The sequence below is a fragment of the Camelus bactrianus genome, chromosome 19 (assembly GCF_048773025.1).
Source record: "Camelus bactrianus isolate YW-2024 breed Bactrian camel chromosome 19, ASM4877302v1, whole genome shotgun sequence".
Lineage (NCBI taxonomy): Eukaryota > Metazoa > Chordata > Mammalia > Artiodactyla > Camelidae > Camelus > Camelus bactrianus.
Window position 1 is genome coordinate 2,080,840 of NC_133557.1, and position 23,228 is coordinate 2,104,067.

Below are 23,228 nucleotides of genomic sequence, written 5' to 3' on the forward strand. Positions count from 1 at the left end.
GGGCTGGATGGTCACAGCAGAAACAGGAAGCCTACCAAGTAACCCTTAAATTGAGCCACGTCAGTGCTAAATCCTACCATGGGTGTGAGAGTGCAGATCTGCTGTGAAAAGTAGAACCAAGCACCCACTATGAAATGCAGTAAAACTGTATTATAGCACATCTGATCATTTCAGTTTCCAATAAAATCTCAACATATTGTATTAGAGTTAAAAGCATTAGGTAAAGGGTGAGAAGGGCTTCAACCACATCATTTGTTGGAGCATAGTTAACCCCAGGACTTATCAGGGAGACTGGCGTGTGGTTGGTGCTTAGTAAATATTTGATGGGTAGATGGAAAGATGGATGACTGGAGGGTTTAGCCTAGTAGTAGGAAGCTAATGGAACTCAGAATTCAATGGGAGTCAATTACTGATATCCGCCCAGTTTTCCTTGTCCAAAACAATGTTAGCACTTTTCTCATGAAGTGAGGGTACATGTGTTTTTATATTATATATATATATATAGACATATATACACACACATATATATGGATATATACACATATATCCATATATATATATATATATACACACACATCCATATATACAGTAGAGTCGTTCCATTGGCCAGAGCAAGTCACATGGGCAAGCCCGGTGTCAACACAGGAGGATCCTACAAAGGGCCCTGATACCAGGAAGCACGAACAAATCAGGGCTGTCACTGAAATCAGTCCTCCACATCTTTTCTCCCGCCTGTCACAGTGGAGAAGGGTGTCCCTCCGTCCTCTGTGTTCTGAACGCTTCTGGGCTGTAACCTACCACCTCAGGGGTCTTTATGTCTTGAGAGGCAGGATGGATTTCATCCTGATGGAGATTTGAATCCTTGCCAGAATCCCTTAGAGTGTTTGAATGATGTGAGTTTCTGAGAACCACTGCAGACCCCCTAAAGCGTAATTTCTGTGGGAAAAGCCTCAAAAATCTGTATTTTAATTAAGCATATGCAGGTGAGGGACTAGGTGTGTGTGCTTTACAGGTTTCGATTTCAACAGGACAGTAAGGCCCAAAGGCTGGGGTTGACATGGAGTTCTCCCACCTGTCTGATTGCTTAGTTTTGATCACTGATGTAAATGGCTGTTCATAGACAGTACATTTGGCAAAGCACATGGTCCTTCCCCAGGGAGGAAACATTGGGGTGGGGGAGTTGCTGTTTTGTGTAAATGGAGACGAAGTTCACATTTCAGCCGTATTTATGACCTCCGTAGCATATTGCATAACATTTGTAGGGTGGGGGGGATGCTTGTTGTTTTGAATTAAATTGAATTTTTAACTGAATTAGAAATATTTGAGTCCCTCAAATCATGTGGAGTGTAGGACACTTCACTTGAAATCTGATATGTTATTTAGTTAAAGACAGAGCAACCGAATCCTAGGAAATGGACCAAGGTCACTTTTCAATATGGCCCCGAGTCCCTGAAATTTCCCTTGGCAATTTCAAGGGCTACCCAGCTGTGGAAAGAAGTGAATTGGAAGTTTTGTTCCACATCTGACTTAGAATGGATTGCTCCAGACATACTAACCAGATCGGATTTTAAGGTATCCAAACATAGGCAAAAACAACAATACAGAGAACACTGCAGTCTCTTCTGAAGATGACTATTTATCTACAGTCATTCTTTGAAGACAAAAACTGCAAAAAACCTCTCTTCTGATAGGAAGTTTTCATTCCTTCTTTGTGATGTATAATAAATCTTTTATACCAAAAATTTGAGGATAGCATATTTTGTGAGAAAGACCCTAAATGTACATAATACCCATGTCAGAAAAGCCACTATTATATACTTATTTTTCATGAAAATGTATGAGTTTCAATTAGAAAAGTATTTTTTAAATCAATCCATCAACCATTCAACAACAGTCAGATGGATTCTACTTTATTATTGAAACATAGAGAATAACATGCATTAAAGGTTCAGTATCAAATTTAAAGTGAATCATGTTACGTAAATGCCACTGAGTTTGAAAAATCACCGTAGGTAGGAATCCTATTTATTTTTATTTTTAAATACTTTATCAAATGTTTTTTAAATACGGGGGCTTTATTCTAGGAGAACTTTCTGTAGTTCCTTATATACAATTCAGAACCATAGAAAGCATTTGAGCAAGGTCGTCATATCATCTGAGCAGTGTTTTAGGTGTGTAGCACCAGGAAGCACATAAATGGGTCTTACCGACTGAGCTGTGCCCCTCCAACCTCCTAGGCTGACGTCCTGGTCCCCAGTATATCAGAACGTGGCTGCATTGGAAGACAGCATCTTTAAAGAGGTAATTAAGTTAAAATGAGGTTGTTCAGGTGGGCCCTGAGCTAACATGACCCGTGTCTTTATAAGAGGAGGAAATTAATACACAGACACACGCAGAGGGAAGACCATGTAAAGACTGCCAAGAGAGGTCTTGGAAGAATCAGCCCTGCTGACTTCTTGATCTTGAATTTTCAGCCTCCAGAATTGTGTGAAAAGGAATTTCTGCTGTTTAAGTCACCCAGTCTGTTCGACTTCATACTTTACAGCTCTAGCCAAGCAATACAGTCAATCTGGCTCTGATTTCATCTAGTTTGATAACCTGTGTACAGCAGAAGAGGGGTAGCTTTCATTTCATAAATTCCTGTAGTATGCTTCAAGAGCTTAACTTTCTCCAACTTCAAAGGGCCTTTGAGCAGCAGTATTTTGAACGTTGAGAGGACTCAGGACTCAGAAATGTGGTCTCCTGAAATACACATGATCTAAATGTGTATTTGATCTAAAAATGTCAGTCCGTAGAGTTGAGTTCCAACGCACAAGGGTAGCATGTCAGTTATCTGCTGCCAAAATAACAAACTACCACAAGTCTTAGTGGCTGAAGACAGCAATTTTGTGCTTTGTTTTTGTTTTTCTCATGAAGCCACACATCAGCGGAGCAGTTGTTAGCTTGGACCCAGGTTGGCTGGTTTCAGAGGGGCACATTCATTTGTCTGTAGCCAGCTGGCAGGTGGGCCAGGGTCTGGCTGGTCTAGGATAGTCTTGGCCTTGATGACTTGGTTCTGCTGCACACAACTGTCATCCTCCAACAGGCTAGCCTGGGTTTGTTAGCACAGAAAAGCAGAGGAGTAAGAGACAGCGGGACATGGCATGGTCTCTTGAGGCCTAGAACCTAACCTGGAATAGCATCATTTTTGCAACATTCTATTAGAGAAAGAAGGCACATGTCCAAACCCAAATTCAAGAAGTAGGTCAAAGGGACTCCACCTTGTAATGGAAGTAGCTGTAAAGTCATATTGCAAAGGGCAAGGATGCAGGGAGCAGTGAAAAAAAAAAAGTGGGGCCATTTTCACAATCAGTCAAAGGTAGATGATTTCCAACGGTAGAAGCTGTAACCACAGTGTCAAAGAGTTACCTTAAAAAGGAACATGTAGCTGGATCCCCATCCAATGGAGGAATTCCCCTAAATGAAACACACAAAGACAGAAAAAACGAAAAACAAACCCTTTAGGAAGATTCCCACCACCTGACCGTTTGACTTAACTTTTCTCATTAGGCAAAAAAAAGAGAAAAACACGGCGGCTCTCCCACCCCGCTGTTCCGCGCTCAGTTTATCTGGCTTCTGCTGTGAGTCACAGCTGACTGAGGGGTGGGGGTGGGTCATGACTCATGGCCGAAAACAAAGATAGAATTTGATGGGGGTGGACCAGAAGGCGGGACAGAAGACGCTGCAAGTTCAGGCATTATCTCAGCATTTGGGTGACTTCTTTCCTGCAGCTGGGGAAATCGGGCAGCGTGCCTCTTTCTGAAATCCAAAGGCAGACATCCCACACGGGGCCCTGGGGACTCACACCTTTGTGTCTCCTGGAGAGTCCAGTTGCTGTTTTCAGAAGTGTTTGTATCATGGCGCTCAAGGTGCTACAGCGAACCTTCGTCCCCAGGTGCCTGGTCAACAGACCGTTTCATCCTGCCGTCCCCAGGAGCAAGTCACCTGGTTAGTTTGAGAAGTTAATATTTAGAAAGACTAATGGTTGCATATGGTTTTGTCCAAGAAAGAAAAAATAAGCCAATGTTATCTATTGACCCACTCCCACATATATTTGCAGTTAAAAAGTTAAAAAAAAAAAAAATCCTTTGGCTCAATGACAGTAGAGCTTCACTGTGGCAGGAATTTTTTTCAGCTCTTACTCTCTATTTTAATGTGCCTGCACAGTAGCCTGCCTAGAGTCCACAAATAATTGTGCATCTGGCCTCAAGCAATTAACACGTCTCCTACCCTAAGGTAAAAATTAAATGAAAACTCTGTCACCCACCCCACCCCAGTAAATCTGGAAACAGAATTCCTGTATTTGCCAAATAAGGTGACTCCCAGCCTCAAGATGCTGAACTTTGGATTGACTGTCATAGAAACAAAGGCAAGGCGCGGTTGGATCCCATTCAACCTGGCCCAAAACATCCTTCATTACAGGACGTGGCATCATTTTGATTCACAGCAGAATAAAAGGAATCTATTTGTATATTTGGAAGTTTGAGTAAGGATTTCCTGAGTTCCTGATGAAGTCATTCCTGCCTTACAACAGCCTTGCTTGTACCACTAGAGTTAGGACCGGGTCACCATTTCCATGCAAATGTGTGAGCCCATGTGCACACTGGGGCGCAGACACACACACACACACACACATACATTCCATTTCAGCATCTAATTAAAACTCAGTGTACGTAATTTCCTCCCCAATTAATCCTGGCATCAAACCAAAATTTTGGCTCAAAAGGAAAATGCTTTAAGCTAATTTTATATTTACATTGCCTGCCAATGAGAGAGTCCTTTTTGTTAAATCACTTAGAAAACATGAGCCCTAGACATGATATGTAATGGGGACAGAAACAGAGAAAAATGTTGGCTGCTGGTATCCAGGAAAGATGCCACTGGCCTCCTAAGCTTCTTCCCACAGAAATAGTCACAAACAAAAGATAACCTGACTTTGAACTGTAAAACTCTTGCTTTTCTATCATCCAGTTCTTCAAAGAACATCTCAGTGTGTTATCACTGCTCTGTGATGGGCTTGCCATAAGTTCTCAAGTTCTCACTGCTATTAATACAATGTGCTCTGCAGAGACTATGAATTCTACCAAAGGATGGGCCACAGCTTACACTCTGAGGGCCATGCACTCCTCCTGTGCTGTCCTTGTCACAGAGAGTGGGATTGGAGAGGCCAGAAGGAAAAAGAGGCTGGTTGCAAAACCCCGGGGAGTACCACTTGTGTGTAGCCTACGTGGATGAAAATAGCCCTGAGGTGTGGTTGCAGCAGATACTGTGGGAGCCCTATTCATAGCCCTTGTCCCTACTCCTTTAGGGCACAGCAGGCCAACTTTCTCTTTGCCTAAGAGCTTTCTCTGTCCCCTACATCAAGCAGCTTAGCTATTCACATGGTGGGCAAAAAGCAAAGGGGAATTAACAGCCCTGGGAGTAGCCCTCAATGAATGTCAGATAGGACTTGGTGTATGCATACCCCAGTCCCCTTGCCACTCAGGTGGGATAAATCTGAACCTCGTGCTTCACGCCATCTCCCAGCAGGACTAAGTTCCAGTTACTCACAGTGGTAGTTGACTTAAAGAAATACCCTGTATGGGCTACCTTCCTTTCACTGTCTCGCTTTTCCTCTCCCACATCTTTATTCTTTTACTTCTATCCCACACTCTTTGCCATTGAATCACTGTCTCAGGGACTGCTTTTGGGTAAGCCAGTCTAAGAGAGGCACACACTCAGGTAAGCCCTCCTGTTTTGTCTAACTCCAGGAGCCAGTAGAGCATCCTGGCATTCCATCCTGAACAGGAGTCCATCCCATGATATTTTTGGATCCTGCTTTTGAGGACATGGAGCTCACCATGACACAGGTTGGCTGCTCCTCACCCCATGAGTTTCATCCTCTCCACTGTCCTATTTGCTCCTCTGGACACATGCCAGCTTGCCCATCATGCAGGGATGCTCCCGCAATGAAGGCAACGTTCTGTGAGGTCTAACCTTTCCAAGGCAGAGGAGACTCAACTTACCTCTTTCCCTTTTTTTGCCCACTGCTGCTTTCCAAATAGAGTATAGTCCCAGATTTCCCTCTGGTTTTCATAAAGCATGCGTCCTATTGCTTCACTTATGTTCTCAGATCAGACCGTGTCACTCAATGGAGACATGATCATAGTGCAACCTGGCAGAGGCTCCTCTGGCCCTAAAAATACAGCTGTTGAGTCCTGATCATGGTCTGCAAGGCTCAATGCTGACTTGAATCCTGGAGACGACTCCAACATCGTTTCCTGCCCCTCTCCTCTTCACTCCTTGCTTTTCTTTGAACATGCCCACATCTTCCAGAAGCAGGATTTTGCATGAGTGTCCCCTCTGTCTGGGGCATTCTTTCTACTGATGTGTGAGAGTCTCTCCCTCACTTTACTCAAATCTTTGTGCAAATGTCATCACCTGACAGGACTTTGATGACCACTCAAGCACCCCTTAATTCTTTACCGCTTACCCTACTGGTTTCTCTATAACATAGTACCAGTTGGCATTATATGTAATGTTTAGCTGGTTTTTATTGGTCTTCTGACTGCGATGTAAGTTCCGCCATTACATCACTGCCACCATGTGCCTAGCACATGGAAGATGCTCAATTGATATTTGTTTGGCTTTCTGAATTAACATATGGTATTAACTTAAAGGAGACTTTAAAGTGATCTATCAAATATTTTTCCTAGGATGATAATTAATATGTGGTACAGTATTTTTTATATTGTATATTTCTTCTTATAGATTAATTTCTATTTAGAGGACTGATTTCATACTTTCCAAAGATACATTTTGACTTTTTTCCCAATTGGCTTGGTTTGGTTTGGTTATTTAATCCCAAATTAGAAGAATGTCCAAAGATAGAGATTAACTGATTGATAAATTAAGTAGCAAAGAACAGACAGAATGCCTCCAACTGGACTATTAGCATCTACAGCCATAGGATATTAATTGAACATCTACTATATGCCAGGCACTGTGGTACCTGCCAGGGATGTGTCAAGGAATACAACAGGCAAACGGCCCTGACCCATTAGAATTTATATTCTGAAAGAGGAGACCCACAAGGAAATGTAAATATGATAAGTAAGTAAACTACTTAGTATATTTGAAGGATACACCAGGATGTTCAGGGGAGGCCTCACTAACAAGTTGACTTTTGGGTGAAACATGAATTAGTGAAAGTGAAGAAGCATGCTCATGCACATGGGAGGAGCATTCCAGGCAGAGAGGACAGCCGGGGCGGGGCTGAGGGGGGAGCAGCGTACCATCCGTGTACAGAGAGAGAGAGCCAGGGGCCACTGAGTGAGGAGGACCAGTGGCAGAAGATGATGCTTAGAAAAACAGAAAGCATGTCATGTAGGTCCCGGGAGGCATTAAAAGGATTTTGATTTTCACATATGCTGATAAATTATAAAAGGCAGTAACTAGTAGCTGTTGCCAACCTATTCAACCAAGTGGTGCTTCCCCTCATTGCTCCATATAAAAAGCTATTCCATTTCTTTGAAAAAGCATGTTACCACTATTGTCACAAATGATATTACCATATTACTGTTTCTTGATGAGATGATAGCTACTATAGTTTTTCTTACTTACTCAAGAGCAAAATATCTTATTGATGATTAATACAAAAAGGGAAAGATCATTTATGAAATGAAAAACAAGAAGTTTGCTAGATTGGCTCTTTTTTACTTTTGTGTTATAATAGCTTTGTTGAGATATAGCTCTTGTACCATTCATTTTATCCAGTTAAGGTGCACAATTCAATGGTCTTTAGCAGATTCACAGAGTTGGGCAACCATCACCATGACTGATACTAGAACGTTTCCATCACCCCTAAAAGAAACCTCATACCCATGAATAGTCAGTCTTCATTCCCTTCCACCCCTCCTCCCAACCCCTAGGAAACCTCTACTCTACTTTCTGTCTCTATGGATTTGTTTATTCTGGACACTTCATATAAATAAGATATGCTACCCTTGAGTCAAGCTTCTTTGCCTGTATAATATTTTCAGGGTTCACCATGCTGTAGCATGTTCAGCACTCCATTCCTTTTTGTGGCTGAATAGTGTCCCATTGTATGGATATGCCCAAGTTTATCAGTTGGTAGACATCTGCGGGTTTTCTACTTTTTGGCTACTATGTATAATGCTGCTCAGAACACTTATGTGCAAGTTTTTGTGTGGACCTATGTTTTAATTTCTCCTCAGTATATACCTAGGAGTGGAATGCATTGGCTCTTAAAATCCATGGTAAGGGACTACTCTTATTTCTAAGATTAACTGGTAACAATTAATTTTTTATCTAGGTTGATGGATCAGTTAATAAAGACCTAGTAAAACAAAGTCAAGAATGATTCAAGGGGGAAAAAAAAGGGTTAGATTAGGAGAGAGCCTCAAAATTGATCCACATGTCAAACCCAATAGGTTAGCTAATGAAGCCTTTCAGAACTAGATAGGCTTTGTGCAAAACTGTGCAAAAGATTGCACAAAAACATACGTTAAAAGAAAAGAAAGGTAGCCCACCACAAAATGAAAGTAAATAGAAAAGGTTATCTTGGCCACTGAAGCATTTTATTTTGTCAGGGGAGTTTCCGGAAGAGCAGACCTCCTCTGTGGTGCAGCTCTGACCGATGCGGCCATATTGCCAGGCAGGCAATGTCCGTCTCTGCAGGGTCACGAGTTGGAACAGCAGGGCCCCAGAGGGAAACATTTATCAAATCACAAACACCCACCTTCTGTTCCTTTATGACTGGTGCTGAAAGAAGCAGGAACCAAGGAGGCCTCGGGGCCTTACAATCGAGTTAGAGACAAAATTACATGAGGTCAAAGCCCAGAGATGTCAGGAATTGTTTGCAAAGTAGGAAACAATTTTCATCTGAGGGCATGGCGCCAGTTTGTTCTTAAAAGCATAATTCACTTGGCCCTAAACTACTGCTTTCTCCAGAAATCCTCCTGGGGCTCTGGGATTTCCCACACCACCAGGAGTGCTCAGAGGATGGGTGGATTGACACCAGGGGGTTTGGGAACCCCGGAGGTGAGAGGATCTTGGCCACAAAAGTCTGACTGTCCTGCCTTTGTGGACTTGAGTCAGACTCCAGTGGGCATGTGGTGAGGGTTCTGTGGTCTAACAGGTCATACCCTCCAGCTCGTCTGACTCAGGATGATGAGTGTCCCCTGCTCTGTCCAGCGGTGGTGGGAGCCCAGCTCTGGCTCAGCCATGTGGAGGCTGAGGCTGAGGTGACTCCTGGCCTCAGAGCAGGAAGGCTGGGCAGTAGCAGAGGCCAGCAACTAGCTGGGGACAGCCAGCACCGACCACTTCCAAAGGAGTTGTTTACCCAACAAGACCCAAGCCCAAGGCCCCATCTCTGTCATCTTTGCCACTCCTACCCACTGCTAGGTGTATTTCCAGACCCCAACAATCTCTAAAAGTGGACAAAACAGCCTTTTTCTGGTCACCTGCCTCTGCACAGCACATGCGCTCTTTTAAAATCATCCCGGGACGTGAAGGGCTGAAGTTTGCCCTTCACAAGATCTATAACAAAATCAGAAGCTGTGAGGCACGGGTCACCAACTTCCCATGAAAAATCTTTCTCTTTACATTAAATTCTCTCCTTTTAAAGATGTGACTCAACTGGTCACATCCCTCTAAAACTGTCCTCGTCACCAAAGGTGCATGAAGGGGAGTGGAGGAGAAGAAACACAGAGTCTTTCAGAGATGTTTCTTCCGTTTTTTCTTACCTGTAGGACCTGAGCGTCATGAAATTTGAGAGCTAAACCCAATCTTACATATCATCTCATACAATCAATCCCCTCATTTTCTGGATCAGTGAAATTGAGGCCCCAGAAAATGAAAGTAACTGGGATAAGACCACAGATACAGAAGCAACTGAGCAGGGTTTGGAACTCTCACCTCCTGCCTCTCAAGTTCCTCCCCCTTCCACACACCACGGTCAGCCAAGGAGTCAGATTCATGTAAGAATCCTCAGAAAATATTTGCCCCAGGTTTCCAAGGTTGCCTCATCTTTGCTATATTTTTCTCACTCTACCCCTTGCCAGAGTATGAGGTAGCTAAGAATGACAATGACCACATTCTGTAGTTAATTCTAATGGCTTTTTCTAAAGTTTTGTTTGACTCATCCACATATTGTTGAAGAGGAAAAATTTTCCTTGCAGGAATAGTGACAGCTACCGGCAAATTCCTAATATCATAATGTGGCAAAAATAGGGCGGGGGGAATGTCATTCTAAACATGTGCAAAATCAACGTCTACGAGGTGCAGCTGATCAAATTGTGGGCTGGTATACAATGATCACCTGACTCACCAACGTGAGAAGCCCTGATCTGTAGAATTTGCTGATTCCCAACTGTATATACTCCCACTAGAGACAATTTCCATAGGTCAATGTTGTGTCACTAACTCAGAGTTGGGAAAATAGGTGTCATAGCACGTCATTGTGTAGTATTTCCACCACCCAGATGCAATGGACATGCATGACCTCGAGAGCATAGATAATAGTAAAATGTGGTAAAATAACTAGGAAGTGATAAACTTTGAGTATTTCCTACCTTTGTTTTTAATGTAACATATTTCATTGTACATTTATAAATTTCATTTTGAAAAGCAACTGTATATATCCACCAGCTAAAGAAAAATCCAGGAAATTTAACAATGGACTCACCAACAGGTACAGGCTGGCTTCAGCCTGCCATTAGAATCATCTACTCAAACAGGGTTGACTCGATTAAATAACCTGCAATGCTGTCCTAATAGGAATATGTAAATATTAGCTATGAATAAACTCAGGAAACTTGGCCTCTGTTTTTATTCATAAAGTTACTGGCCCTCATTAAAAACAGTCTTCCCTGAAAAAGATGCAACAGACAACAGGCAGAAATAAAAATTGTGATTATAAACGCAGTCCACCTCATCCCTTCCAATCAGTTTGCTGATTTACATGCTGTGCCTCATTTCCAAGTGTGACAATAAGAAGGACATACAATCTTTTTTCTTGTGACTAAGGCTTATGGATGAAGGAAAGCAAAGGTGTTATGCTAAAAGCTTCACACACTGTCTCACTTAGCTCTCCAAACAGTTTATTCTCACTTTATAGAGGAGGAGTTTGAAGCTTAGCAAGTTTAATTAATCTACCCAAGATGGCAGTTGTTACAAAGTCAGAACTTAAACCTAGGACTGGTTAATCGTAGGGTCTGGGCTTCTTTAAGGCTGAAGCATGATTAAAGAAACTGAGTAGTGAATACAGGTCTAAAACAATTCTTATAAGGACTAAAGAAAAAGGTGTTGTGAAATGGCTGTTCATGAAAGTTAGACCAAAAGCCATTATGCAGTCAAAGCTGTCAATAAAGTAGAATAATAGCCTTGTGAAGTGAGAATTTAATGTGGCTGAAGAGGAATGAGAGAATCTATCAGTTATCTCTTGTCTGAGTAACACTGTAATAAACAACCACAAAAACCTCAGTAGCATACAACAATAGCTATTTATGCTCACACATCTTGAATCAGCTGCAGGGAGGTTAATCTCTCATGATCTTCCCTGGGATTGCTCCCATGTGTGGGCTTCAGCTGGCTGTTGCTTAACCTATGATGATTTTGGCTGGAGTGACTTGGCTCTGCTTTAGCTATTGCTTATCTTCCTGCAGGTTAACCAGGGCATGTTCTCATGGTGAGAGCAGAGCCCAAGAGCATAAGCAGACACACAAGACCCCTTGAGACTTACCTCAGAACTGGGATATTATCACCTGTGCCTCCTTCTATTGGCCAGAGCAAGTCACAAAGACAGACTGTCTTCGAGCGGCAGTAAAACAGACACCATTTCTTTAGAAAGGAACTGAAAAGTCACACAGTGAAGGGCATGGGTGCGGAGCAGAACAGAGAGTTAGCACCACTAATGCAACGAATCAACCAAGAGGTGAGCAGGGTGGGTGGTGGAGAACATGATCACTCAGTGCTCATACCCTGTCGTACTTCATAAGCTCTATTCCCTACTGATTACTTTTAACCAGGTTATGACTAGTCCGGGGCCAGCAGCCATGATACCTTGGAAGGAGTCATGGATGTTGAGTTTTGCCACCGATCAACCCCTTACTACCTGAATGTGTAGGTCACTGCTCCTGTGCTGAAGCTTGAGGACTTTGCTGCTCACAGCATGTGTTTATTCCTCACTGAAAACTCGGCATTGTGAGTAGGGTTACATGCTTAATTTCTCCATTCTGGTCTGTCAATAACCCTCTTTTTCCTTCTTTCCCATTCCTTATATCATCTGTCAGCCCTTCCACATCTGCTTTCCCCCTCCATTCCTTAGCTCTCTGCCCATAGAAGCGAATATACAATGACCACATCAAAAGGCCTCAATGTCCACTGGCTTCCAACTGGGATTACTAAAGAGGAAGGCCCAGGAGACCTAGGAGGAAGAGGAGAATGAGGTCAGGGATTCTGTGCCCCTGATTCTCTCCCTGTGAGGTCACCTTGGCTTTCTAAGCCTTTTGAATTGACCTAAATGACTCATTCTTGCTCCTTCCAGGTCCTGGAAACCATTCACTCTCCTCATTTTTCTGGGCCTACAGATGACAACAGGCCCAGGTTTCTCTCCCTTGCTGTTCCCTCAACACTCTACCTACATCTTTATAACTGGACTCTGTCAATAAACCTCCCTCCATTTATCCTAATTTGAGAGTGCCTCTTCCATTTCTGGTAGGAATTCCACCTGATAACACTCTCATATAGAGAGAACACATAACGGTTCCCCAAGAGAAATGATTGAAGATTCCAGTCTTTCATTCAGCCGTGCTCCAAATACAAAATATCCATACGATACTCAACAAACTGTGTCTAAGTAGGGTGCTTCTCAGTCCAGAAATCTAGGAACTAAACATATTTTCTGCTCCCTCCTCATTACAGAATGGTGGAAGAGAAATAAGATTAACCGCAATAAACAAGAACAATGGAAGACACACAGCATTCATTTGTCTGCTCTCTCTGGGAAGGCTTTTAAGGACCTGGGGATACAGAATGTTACATGATTAGACACTGGTTCTGTTCTCTGCGGGGGGACTCTTCAGCCATTGTTCTCCAAGGTCCTTGGATCCCTTTCCAGCATATTCTTATTTGTCCATTATATTCCTTGACCACATTTAATGGGCACTGGGGAATATGCTGTCTTTTGAGACTGCATGACTTTTCAGCTTGCTTCTTGGTTGAGGGACCAAGAGTCGTTTTAGACCTCAGTTGTCACAGATGTTTTTAGATAGGATTTATAGCTCCTTGGGCAGTAAAAATTTCTCAAAAACTCAGTAGGCTTCTCCCTCATTTGCTTCTAGTAAGTTCTATGCCCAGTTCTATGTTCAGTGATCACACAGTTCTTTTCAGTAGAGTCTAAAATACTTCTTTTCTCATCTTCTCAATATATGCTTCTAGCTTTTAATTTACTGAGGCTGTTGGCTCTAGTGAGATCATACTTAAAAACTCTGAAGATCTTATTGGTAAAATTGGCATTCAAAGCTCTTTTAAATCCCTCCCCTGTGGTTTGGGGGTCTCAATGCCAGCTTTTCTGTACTGTTTGCATGCCCTTCTGCATATACACCAGCCATTTCTCTGAAATCACCCCTCTCAAATCTTTGATCCCTTGTCAAGTCCAGCTACAAAAAAGCAATGGCAAAACTAAGGCGCTGTCTTTCAGTGCATTTCCTGAGACTTTCTGGCTTAGAACTTACATCACCTGGTACCAAGTAAACTTTCTCAGATCACAGTTTTAGCAAATATTTCATTCCTGCAAAATGAACTTTGCCACGGTTTTAGCCTCCAACGTGTTTCCTCACTGTATACCTCCTGTCACTAAGCCAGAGCTACATATTTTAGGGTTTTGACGTGTGTCTTAGTCAGTCTGAGCTGCTGTAACAAAATCCCATAGACTGGGTGTCTCGTAAACAACAGAATTTTTTTTCTTCTCACAGTGTTGGAGGATGGAAGTCCAAGATCAGGGTACCTGCTGAGGCCCTCTTCCAGGCTGCAGACTGTTGACTTCTCATTGTCCTCACATGGCCAGGTGCAGAGGAAGAAACAGGTGCTCTCATGATGCCTGTAAGGGCACCAATCCCATTCATGAGGGTTCTACCCTCATGACCTCATCTAACCCTAATTACTTCCCAAAGGTCCCACTCCCAGAGTTCTAGAGTTCACACTGGAGGCTAGAGTTTCAACATATGAATTTTGAAGGGGGCACAAACGTTCAGTTCATAACAACGTATGATCTTCTACTTCTAGTAACAATTCTGACATGAGTCAGGGTAATGCTAGCCTGTGCTGTGGTTATAAATTAACCCTGCAAGCACAGTTTATTAACATAACAAAGCTTTATTTACTGTTCATTCTACACATCCAACAAAAATGTTCAATCACACACCATTCCATAGCACCAGAGCCAGGGAAGAAATAGCATGGAGACCACATACCATTTCTTAATATTTGACCAGGAGTGAACTCATCACTTCCACTCACATGTCATCAGTCTGAACAAGTCACACGTGGTCTGGGAAAGGTGGGGGCTAGCTGGAAATTCCACTGGCTCCTCCACTTCCATCATGTAACTGAGTAGGACCCTGTGGGGCCTTCCCAGGACAGACCCCTCCCCCATATCCTCTTCTGCGGCTCCTCTCTGAAGTATGCAGATAGTAGAATCACAAATATATTTCCTAAGTGTTTCAGATGCTAAAAGCCACCACCAAAGGGAAGAAATTAACTACTTGATGATCATGAGCACGTGGCCCCCAGACCTTCTGGCTCCTAGGGGTTGATAGTGTTGACCACCCTGTTCCCTCCACAGAGGTTCCCTCAACCAACCAGTGGATTGTGCACGAGCTGATCACGTACCCTGTGACCCACCCCTCCCTCACCTGGCTTTAAATATACTTTGCTGAAACCCTTCAGGGAGTTCAGGGTTTTCTTGAACATGAGCCATCCTATCCTCTTTGCTCAGCCCTGCAGTAAACCTTTCTCTGCTCCAAACTCCAGTGCTTGGGTTTCTTTGGCCTCACGGTGCATTGGGCACATGAACTTGCCTTTGGTAACAGTCACGCTGGTATGAGACGTCCACATCCTTCCAATGACACGTGGCATCATTTAGACATTTGTGTAGCCCATCAGCTATAGATTATTTTGTATTTATGAGTGAAAGTTGCTTATCCAATATCAATGAAATAATAGTGAAAATTTTACACAAGAATATCATTGATAATGACAACAAAAAATTGCAGCAGCTGTTTCTGTGAAGTTAAGTGGGAGTCTCTGCTTTTCAGGGAGTAGGGAACTAACTAATCAGGACTGATCCTTGATTCTTTACCAACGTTTACAAAGCCTGTGTTGACATTTCCCTCGTCATCTCCCACACCATTTTTTAGGGATGCTATTCAAAACAACAACCAGTTCAGCGTAGGTACCAGCGAGTCGGAACAGACGTGGTCTTATCAGAATGGATGTTAGTTGTAAACAGTTGCCACATTTATACGGTACATACCAGTAGATATGATGGTAGATCCTGGCTGTCCCTCCAAGCATGATCAGCACTTTTCAACGTGCCAAAGTGTGGTCTCCCCACTTTGCACAAGCCGTACCCCTGTCTGGAATTCTATTCTCATCTGGAGAAACCCCTTTGGTCCTCTTTCAAATCTAAGTTCTAATATGATTTCTTTTAGATGGTTTCACAAATGCTTCCTCCCAGCTCTTAGTTTTTGCCTCCTGTGTTTTCTGGAGTGCTGCATCCATGTTCTATTCTATTAATCATTACACCATGCTACCATTAATAATATTTACATGTTGTCACCCTCACTAAGCTGTGAGCTCCTCCGAAAATGGCAACAATAATGATACCTTATATTTATCAACTATGTGCTATGCACTAGGTACTCAGTGCTTTGTATGCATTAATAAATTTAATCTGGAATGGAACTTTATTATTATCTCCATTTTGAAAGTGAGGAAAGTAAGCTAGAGTGCAGTAAATTTACTTGCTCAGGGTTAATTCTGTCATCCCGAGAACGTAGCACAGCTTTGCTCACATGAGGCTGTGGAATAAACGGGAAGATTTCCCCTGCCTTTGCACTTACGCTATCTTTTCTCCCACTTACTGAATGAACCCTCTACATCCCATATCACGTCTCCTTCCCTGAGTAAGACTACTTCTAAAGGCTGTGACCCACCCAGATCTTCCCGCCTAAGAAACTCTTGCTACAAGTCACATCCTTGTTATTCAGCTTACGTTTCAAGTAGTCTCGGTTTCAGTCCTATTCTGGCTTTCCCAGTGAAACTCTTGAGTACAGAGACCATGTTTTCTATATATCTGGAAGACTGCATATCACAGAGCTCACTAGAAACCAAGGGTTCTACATAGAGCTTGTTAATCAAGCAACTGGTAAGGAGAAATTAGAACCTCTGCCATCTTCCTGGGGTAGCACTGACATTAAATATCTGATCCTTACATAGAACTCATAGTCACAGTGAAATTTTGTATAAGCTGAATACATGGTGATAGGTTTTGTGCCTCCTTGTACCTGCCCCCCATCTCACTGAAAGTAATTTTGGGGATGGATCCCTGAACCTCACATAGAGGGGCGGCAGATATACCCTCATAATCACTACTCATATGCTTTCAGGAAAATTCTGGAAAACCTATAATCACCTGAATTTCAAAATGGAATGCTGAATGTGGATATATAAATTAAGACTAGGTGTAATCTGTAGAAAAAAAATCCAAACAAACCCAATAACAGTGGCTTAAAAAATAAAAGTATATGTTTCCCTTGACATTTACAAATTTTGTATATAAATCAGTCCTAAAATCATACTATGATGCTCCATGGTGTCATGGACTCAAGATTTTTCTTTTCGTTGTTTTGTTCTATATGGATGCCATCCACAAGGTCAAAGGTGGCTATATAGGGGAACTGTGGGAGTTCTCATTCTTCCTACCACATTCCAGTTAGCAGGCAAGAAGACAAATCAGAGGACTCTCCTGGAATGGGCACACACTGCTTCTAACTACTTCTCAAGGGCAGGACTTAGTCACGTGGTCCCCTAGCCCCAAGGGACGCTGGGAAATGTAGTCTTTATCCAGGAAGTCATCTCTAGCTACATCAGACTGTTACTGAAGAAGGTGAAAACCGATAGTAGGAGGAAACAGGTAGGATTCTGATACAGCAGGAGAAGCTTCTATTTTCGCCCAGGCCTAATTCTTTCTTTTGTCATCTGAAGATGTTGATGTCCCATACAAACGTGATGAAAGCGGAACAGAGATGTAGGATAAGCTTTCTTCATGCAATTGTTGCCTCTCAAGCTATTTTAAGTATTCTGTTCACTCTTGCTTCACTTCATAACAAGACACATTGGAAAATATACTATTTAACTGAACAACTGAAAAATTAAATTTCAAACTAGATTGGTGATTTATTGCATAATTGATAAAGAAATACACTTGAATTAACCCTCTAATTTTTTAACTGTAACAATGTATTCTGCTATACCATGCTCTCAAATGACATGGATTGTTTTTGTTTTTGTTTCTGTTTTTGCTTTTTAAGTGGGGCCAGTAAAGGTGTATACTCTCTTGAGTTCCACAATGAGGCTGATTTTATGATGCCAGACTGTGAGGGTTAGTATTTATTTACCATATGTTACAGCCTCAGTCTGTGTTTTTAATAATGTCTCCAATGCAAATCTTTCTTTCTTTCCAAAGCAAAAATTAGCACTTAAATGCCACTACATATGTCCTCTCAAATGCCTATAGGGGCAGCATATTCAGACTCAGGCAGACCCAATCATTGACTTGAAAGGAACACACGTATAAAATTTTATCAGTTACTTTTCCCTCCCAGCAGGACAGATGGCTTTTACCATCATTCTCCCAATGGCCCTGGAAGCAGTGCTGGGGGCTGGTCCCTGGGTTTCCTACAGAGGAGAGGCAAATATATTCTCACAATGGAAACCGATCAGCTGGTCTCCTCCTAAGCTACCAGGAAGATGTAGACTCCACTAGCTCACTACTGGAGGCATGAGAATCCATCACAGAGACAAATTCCAGAAGATTTCACAAGCAGCTTTATTTAGCTCATCCTCTTGCAGAAACTCTTCCTTGTTTGTCAGGCACTGTGCTAAATAGCTAAGCTCCATTATCCTAAGTCATTACAAAATCTTAAAAGAGAGGCACTGTTATCTATCTTTTACAGATGGATAAATGATGACTCAGACAGGCTAAGCAAATTTCCTAACCTACAGAAAGAGTAAGGAATGGGGTCAAGATTTGGAAGCCTGTGCTTTTCATTCTGTTCAATGCTACCCTAGAGATATCCTATGGATTTTTGCACCCAGAAAATATAAACAAGGAAAGAATTAGACTTTCCAACTTAACTGATTATATAACTGAGTATTTTCCTGTTTTAATCATTCTCCACTTCTTTTGCACACAAATCTGTCATTGCATGTGAAATGATTATTACACTCCTTTCATGGCACTTGTAGCTATTTATTATCAGTTACAGAAGCTACTTTGTAGAATCATTATATGTACTAGATAGTGTTTGTTTTATAAAAACTAGCTATGTCAATGGAGAGAAATTTGTGCCCTGAAACTTACAGTAGAGAACATAAGATTTAATGTATTTGAAAAAACAAGATGTACAATAATGGATTAATAATGATCAAGTGATGATTTAGGTATGATGATAAGTAAAACACTTATATATATGTATTTTTTTCTTGAAGTATAGTCAATTTACAATGTTGTGTCAATTTCTGGTGTATAGCACAATGCTTCATTCATATAGGAACATACACATATTTGCTTTCATATTCTTTTTCACCATAAATTACTATAAGATATTGAATATAGTTCCCTATGCTATACAGTATAAACTTGTTGTTTATCTATTTTATATACATTCGTTAGTAGCTGCAAATCTCAAACTCCCAATTTATCCTTTCCCACTCCCTTCCCCCACCACTGTAATCATAAGTTTGTTTTCTATGTCTGTGAGTCTGTTTCTGTTTTGTGAATAAGTTTGTTTTGTTGCAGAAAAGCATGTGACAGCTCAGTGTTACAGCTGGGTGTTACAGCTCAGTTGTGACAGCAACCTGGATCCAGGCGAAAGACCAAGCAGCACTTGGAAAGTTGGAGAGCTCAGGTTTACTATGCCAGTGGGCCCAGAGGAGTTAACACTCCAAACTCTGGACCCCATCTGTAGGTTTACACAGGCTTTTATAGGCTGCCAGTTTACACTTTGCAACATTGTATGCAAATAAGGTATAACAAAAGTTGACTAATTAGGAACAAACTTTGTAGAAATGGACTAATCAAGAGTGAGAGAAATAACCAATCAGGAGTGAACTCCATGCAAATGAAGCACTACAAGTGGACCAATCAGGAGTTAGCTCAGGAAGCCATTACAATTTTAGAGGTAAGTTCCACTTTCCTAGAAGTAAGCCATTTCAGAGGCCAAAAGTGAGATAGAGCCACTGGGCCAGGGAACCAGAAGGTGCTGGCAGGAGATTAGTGGTCCCGCCTGAGGGTCCTGCCAGTCCTGCCAGTCTTTTTTTAATGGGGCTTCCCATCTCAGTGTGTCTTTTTTTTTAGATTCTACATATAAGTGATATGATATGGTATTTTTCTTTCTGTTTCTGGCTTACTTCACTTAGAATGACATTCTCCAGGTCCATCCATGTTGCTGCAAATGACATTATTTTATTACTTTTTATGGCTGAGTAGTATTCCACTGTATATATATACCACAACTTCTTTATCCAGTCATCTGTCGATGGACATTTAGGTTGTTTCCATGTCTTGGCTATTGTAAATAGTGCTACTATGAACATTGGGGTACATGTATCTTTTTGAATTAAGGCTCCCTCTGGATATATGCCCAGGAGTGGGATTGCTGGATCATATGGTAAGTCTATGTTTAGTTTTTTGAGGAATCTCCATACTGTTTTCCATACACCAAACTACTTTCCCTCCAACAGTGTAGAAGGGTTCCCTTTTCTCCACACAAAACCCACTTTTTAAATGTCCATATGTTCTATGATGGGCATGTATGAATTAGTAATTGGAGAAAATTAAAATGCATCACTTAAAAAAGATGAGGCTTTACAAGTAAACTTATTACAGACATTCAAGCATGTACAAAAGATTTTGGAATGTCATGGTATCACAGAATAAGAAAGTTGGAGGGGCTCTCAGCCATTATCTAGTAGGCTCATTGCCCATCAGCTTCATGGTTTTTCTGACCATTTTGTTGACTTCTACTAAATCTGAGTTTTTTCCTATCCTATTGGACAGAGCATAGAGGAAACTAGGGAAATCTAAGAAGATGGAATTTCAGGGCATATCTAAATAGCCATTAACCAGGAAACCAGGCAGAAAGCAGATGTAATGAGAATCACCAGCTTTGTTATCAGAGAATTAGGGAGAATGAATCCTGTATTCAAGAATTGGGGAGAAGGGTGTCAGGGGTCTGGGAATTATAGATGATCTGATCCTTGTAAAGGACCTCAGCAAAAAACAAACAAACAAACAAGAAACAAAAACAAAGTGATCAGTTTATGAGTCAGGGCATCTCAAAATGAGATGAATTGGGAGCCCTGGCCTGGGGAAACTGAAATAAAGTAGAATGCAGCACGTGTGTGTTTTTCTGAGAGCTCATGTAGCTAGTTTGTGTTCCTTTCTAGACCTCTGTGTGAGGTTAGTGGGATTCGTTCACAGACTTGTGTGACTTTGGATGAATCACTACAGTTTCTCGGCCTCTTCTCTTATTTTGAAAATGACCAGCCAGACTCGTCTCTAAGACCCTTTCTAGACATCTTAGTGAGACTGTTTCATCTCCATCTTCGTTCCCACATGTCTCACTGAGGAATGTCTTCAACGCTGGGAAGCACTGGCTCCTCCCTGGAGAAACCCTCTGTGTGACATCCCTCCTTCTGACCGAGATAAATCCTCTCTGTATTCAATTGAAGTATGTTAGCACCATCCACACCTTCACAAATTATAGATGTTTAAGCACACACCTTCAAAATAGTGAATCTCTGCAGAATGGTGAATTCCTGACTTTCTGTGCCTTCCCTAAGCATCAGCCACACCTCGGCGGTGGTGGACTCCATGAAACCTCTGTCTGGTGCCCACGGCCGAGTGTTTCCGACAGAAGGTGGCTGGGTTCTGCAAAGCCAAAGGGAGTATCTGGGAAGCCAGCGGGTGGAGGGGCCAACTGCTCCGGGGACAAAGCTTTATGGCTTTTCTCAGTGGCTGCGCAGTGAAAGGAAACCTCTAGCATTTCGTAGGATAAGACGGGAAGATAATTATAGTGACTAAAATAGCATGGGGTTGAGCGGACAATGTGGACGACGGTGCCCATTCGAAGTGAAAGGGAAGTAAAAGACACCAGATCAAACGGGGAGGGAGGCAGTTTCCTTGAAAGACCTGAAAGCGAGCAGGAGGAGAGAGACAAGGATAAGGCTGTGCACAACAATGGATGGAAACCACCTGGCTCCCGGCTCTGTGCTCATCTTGGCCAGCTCTGCAGAGCCCTCAGTGAGCCTTTATGTGGAGCCTCATTATCTGCTCAGAGATAGAGCGTGCGCCATGCAAATGAAGCCAAGCCCACAGATAGGATGTTAAAATCCTGCAATTTGTCAGCATTTAGATAAACAAATGAAGGGCATACTGCGTGTGGGAGCTGGACCCCCGGGAGCTTTCAGGGTATTTTGACACTTGTTGTGAGCTGTATCTTTCAGATCCCCACACTGGCTCCCTCCTTATCATCTGAAGGGAGGAAAAGGGGTTGCTAATTTACTTAGGACTGAGATAGCTGCGGGGGCTGGGGGACTCTCTGCTTCCATCCATTGGTACTTAGGATGTGGATTGATGTCCTTCTCCCTCAGCTCAGCTTTCTTTTCTCTCTGCTGCTTGTACAACCTCTAGGAGGAGGGCACTTTGAAGCCTCTGGGAGTGGTTTGGGGGAGAAAATGTGTGCACACGCTTGCACATACACATGCACGCACACACAGAGCTAACAAATCTTTTAGGAAAGTGATGCTTATGGCCAACCATAGGAATGTGGAATCATTCTCACGCCAAGAAGATGGCGAAGGAAAGAACTATTTTCCAGAGAGCGTGGCTTTGATTCTCCTAGTAACATTGTCTCGTTGATTAAAGAAAAATAAAATGGTCCATGTTAATTGTTGGGAGCTTACAGGCTGTGCCCTTCTGTCAGCTGGAAGGGACAGCCCGTCAAAGCCAGGCGGAGAGTCGGAACAAAGCTGCCTTTGGTGATCTAGTCTATTCTCCAGTTTCTTAAAGGACTTTTAATGATGCTCTGGTGACAGCACCTTAGAAATCAGATCGAATCAATTGTAGCACATTTTCAAAAGCCAGATTATGTGACAATGGGGTCGCCGTCCTCTCTCTGAGCACGCCTGGTCGCAAGGCTGCCCGCCGAAGCTTATCCACAGCTGTTGCCCAGCCTAAAGCTGTCAGGGCGCATCCCCACCCGGCCCCACCGGGAGCCAAACCTTGGTGGCCTGAACACCCCATCCATCTCAATCCCTCCCACAAAACAAGAGTCACTAAAACCTCATTTGTGCCTCTTTGCCACTGGGCCTCCACACAAACCTTTCTGTTCTTTGTAGGCGAATGATGTGGACTTAATTAAGTGTGGTAACTTATGTGTAAGGCTGTATTGACGGAGGAAATGTGGTACAGATGTGGTGTGAAATGATGGTGAATTCCCCTTGTGCAGAATACAAATCAGGGTGAGTGCCCATTATCTGAGGCTAAAAGAAGTTACTGGGCACTCAATTACCGGCTTCTTTGTTACCGCAGCACACCAGATGGTTACAACACTGCAGAGTTTTCTATTATCATAACATTTTTCTAGAGCACCTTTTCTTCTTCTCCAATTCGCCATAAGATGATTACCTTCTTCTAGGGGGTTGATTGTTGGGAAGGGTGCCGGGGGTCAGGCACAGATTACGTGGGGAGGAGCAGAAAAAGGGGCAGTGGGCAGTGTCTTCAGCACAAGAGCCTGTTGATAGATGGCTGTGGTTTGGGCCACCCCATCACAGCTCGTGTGAAATGACTGCTTCAGTCCCCTCCACTCCCCTTCTGCCCCCCAATCCAGAAGACACAGTGT

The 23,228-nt window shown here is 42.6% G+C and overlaps 1 long non-coding RNA gene across 1 annotated transcript; it reads right to left on the minus strand.

Moving 5' to 3' along the window:
- Nucleotides 1-1,894: 1,894 nt before the first annotated feature.
- LOC123615334 (uncharacterized) lies at nucleotides 1,895-4,043 on the minus strand. The gene is made up of 3 exons (XR_006722902.2): nucleotides 3,847-4,043; nucleotides 3,409-3,456; nucleotides 1,895-3,091 (listed from the first exon to the last, which is right to left on the minus strand). It is a non-coding gene; the product is annotated as an uncharacterized LOC123615334 (long non-coding RNA).
- Nucleotides 4,044-23,228: the final 19,185 nt, after the last annotated feature.